At 39.9% G+C, this 3,521-nt stretch overlaps 1 non-coding gene across 1 annotated transcript; it reads right to left on the bottom strand.

Moving 5' to 3' along the window:
- Positions 1–294: 294 nt before the first annotated feature.
- LOC148861074 (small nucleolar RNA R71) lies at positions 295–401 on the bottom strand. Its single transcript, XR_016095161.1, has one exon. It is a non-coding gene; the product is annotated as a small nucleolar RNA R71 (small nucleolar RNA).
- Positions 402–3,521: the final 3,120 nt, after the last annotated feature.

The raw sequence follows: 3,521 nt of genomic DNA, 5'->3' as shown, positions 1-3,521 counted from the left end.
AGCCACACATCACCTGCAATAATTCAGATGATACAAACAAGTATTTTGTTTAGTGGGTTACCAAGTGATGACCCTAATGCACACATTGTTCACTTTTTAGAAATATGTGATACATTTAAACATAATGGAATTATTGATGATGTTATTAGGCTTAGATTATTTCCTTTTTCATTGCGTGATAGAGCTAAAGATTGGCATAATGGAATTAGTGATGACCCTGCAGGAAGTATCACCACTTGGAATGATCTAACCCAAAAATTTTTGGCTAAATATTTCCCACCCTCTAAAACAGCAAAGCTAATTAATGATATTACTACTTTTGCTCAATTTGAGAGGGAATCCTTGTATGAAGCATGGGAATGATTCAAGGAGATGCTTAGGAAGTGTCCTCACCATGGGATACCAACTTGGCATCAAATTCAGACTTTTTATAATGGTATTACCCCTTCTAGTCGATCCATTATTAATGCAGCCGCAGGTGGCACAATCATGAGAAAAACTCTGAAGGAAGCTTATGATTTAGTGGAGGAGATGGTGTCAAACAGCTACCAGTGGAGTAATGACCGAACCAATCAGAGGAGAGTACTCCACATCAATTCCTTTGCAGCCCTATCTGTGCAAATTGCTAATCTGAATAAGAAACTTAATACTTTTAATATTGTACTCACTAATACATCACCTAGCATCTCATGCGATTTATGAGGTTAAATAGGACATATAAATTCTGGTTGTCAATTAAATAGTCCTTTTATTTCCCATGTGAATGCTAATTTTATCTCTCATGCTGGCAAGCCGAATTTCAATCCCTACTCAAATACATACAACCCAGGGTGGAGGAATCATCCTAACTTTTCATGGAGCACCAATCAAAAAAAGGCACCCATGGGATTCCAACTACAGCCGCCCCCACAAGAAAAAAAGAGTAATTTGGAGGAGATGATTTCTAAGTTCATCAATGAAATGGAAGCAAGATTCCAAAGCCATGAAGCATTGATTAAGAACATAGAAGTTCAAGTGGGGCAGATTGTAAGCATGCTATGTTGGACAGTTTTGTATGCCCTTAGCTTCAATCAGAATGATGTACTTTATGAGTTTATTGTAAATGAATAAAAGTACATATTTGATTCATGTTCCCTTGGTATGTTTCTGTAAAATACCCTTAAACTGGACACCTAATGAGACTCATGTTAGTTTAGAATGTTCACAGCCAATGGGTCGGTCTGGAGAGACCTATCCTGATAAGGTTGACACTGTTGTGCCACCAAGTCGGTTGGGGTGGCCTGTCTTAGCTACCAGGGTGAGACCCTAGGCACATATAGTGTAGGGTTAATTGAATCTCTGAACTGGATCAGATTCCCAGTATTGCCTTGGACCTTGGAATTTAATGGGCAAAACTGGAAAGTTACACCCGACCCCTAGACTCCATTATGACACTGCACTAGGTGTTGGATTGGGTTATCTTTGATGTACCAAATACATACACCTTTGTTGGATTGGGTTGTATTTTATTTCCAGTGAGATCCTTAGTGGGGGGTCAAACCTAGGAATGTTGGAACAGTTTGAGAATTCATATGAGTGGGTGATGATAGTGACAAGATCAGCCCCTTTGTCAGACAAAGGTAATGATTGGAGATGCACTCTCACAAATGGAAACCAAGACTACCGGCAACTGATTTCAATCGTTGAGATTTGTTTTGCAAAATATATTTTATATGAGATATAAAAGTATATATTTTATGGTTTCTAAAATGTTTGCAAAAGGTTTCAATTCCCGGGATCCATATAAGTAGAGAGTGCAACACTATTCCTTGCAGCCAAAGGAGAGGTTCTCTCTTGTCGGGCAGTGTTTGATCATTATGGGCTGAGAGGTTGAGTGTAAGACCATTGAGGATAATGCCTGATGGGCTAATCTTGTATCTGCCCACAATCCCTAGGTGTTACAAGGTTGCTTGGCCCAAGGACCTCTTAGGGTAAGTGTTGGGCCCATAGGGCCCATGTGATGGGTTTCAGGGGGTTCACTATCCATAGCAGTGTATTCGGCCAAGCCTTGTGACAAATGCTGGGCCGAACCCATGTGGCTGATGTGTAGATCAATGCTTGGGTCCCACGCCATCCAAGGAAGCCCAACTGGGCAGCAGTTAGGAAGGCTAAGTGAGCACATAAGCTTAATGGGCATAAAGCCCATTTTGAACTGGACTAATTTAATAAGTTAAATATCGGTGAATTCTGAGATGGATCAGTAGACAGGATAGGGTCTTAACCCCATCCACTTAGAGCGTCCAGATCTGAATATGATTTAGATCTAGAAACCTCCTAATGAAATTAGGAGAAGGCTGTTCTAATTTGTAGATAAGATGAGGGTTTATCCTTATCACCTAAAGGGATGTATAGTCCAAATATGATTTGGATCAGTAGCTCCGAATTGGATTAGGAGCTGATCTTTTAGGGTTACAAAAGAAGGAAGGGGTGGCAGCCTTTAGAAGACACATACTCACATCCTCTTCAGAGCTGAAACCATAGAAGGAAGAATTAAGCAACCCTGCAGAATTCTTTCTTACTGCCTCCTTGTTCTTGCCGCCTAGTTTTCCAGTTCAATCTCCAGTTGTGGGAGAAGTCAAGAATCGATCTTGACATCAGTTCTTTGTGAAAGGATTTATAGAAAGTTGTGCTCATGTGCCATTCTGTTGTTTCTTGTGAATGACAGAGTTCTTGGAGAAGAACACTGTTGATTCTGCTCCATCCTACACTATGCCATCTTCAGTGGGAGCAGTCTATGGATCCTTCCTTGGTCGTGAACACCTTCATTGAGAGATAATACAGATAATATTTCTCTGTATCACCTTCATTGATGAACTTAGAAATCATCTCTTCCAAATTACTCTTTTTTCTTGTGGGGGTGGTTGTTGTTGGAATCCCATGGTTGTCATTTTGCTGATTGTTGCTCCATGAAAAGTTTGGATGATTCCTCCACCCTGGGTTGTATGTGTTTGAGTAGGGATTGAAATTCGACCTACCAGCATGAGAGACAAAATTAGCATTCTCATGTGAAGTAAAAGGACTACCTAATAGACAATCAGAATTAGTATATCCTATTTGACCATAAAAATCACATGGGATGCTAGATGATGTATTAATTGCCGCAATATTAAAAGCATTCAATTTCTTATTCAGTTTAGCAAGTTGAGCAGATATGGCTGCAAGGGAATCGGTGTGGTGTACTCCTCTCTGGTTGGTGCGGCCATTACTCCATTAGTAGTCGTTTGATACCATATCTTCCACTAGATCATAGGCTTCCTATGGAGTTTTACTCATGATTGTGCCTCCTGCAGCTGCATCGATAATGGAGTGATTAGATGGAGTAATACCATTATAAAAAGTTTGAAGTTAATGCCAAATTGGTGTTCCATGGTGAGGATACTTCCTAAGCATCTCTTTAAATAAAGAGCAAAATCCAAATTAACCAAGGTTAACAAGTTCCAATATTATTTTAGGATTAAATCCCTGGCAATGGTGCCAAAAAC

This window comes from Nelumbo lutea, chromosome 4 (assembly GCF_056320005.1).
Source record: "Nelumbo lutea isolate HS-2025 chromosome 4, American lotus-T2T, whole genome shotgun sequence".
Lineage (NCBI taxonomy): Eukaryota > Viridiplantae > Streptophyta > Magnoliopsida > Proteales > Nelumbonaceae > Nelumbo > Nelumbo lutea.
This window is presented reverse-complemented; position numbering and strand designations above follow the sequence as displayed.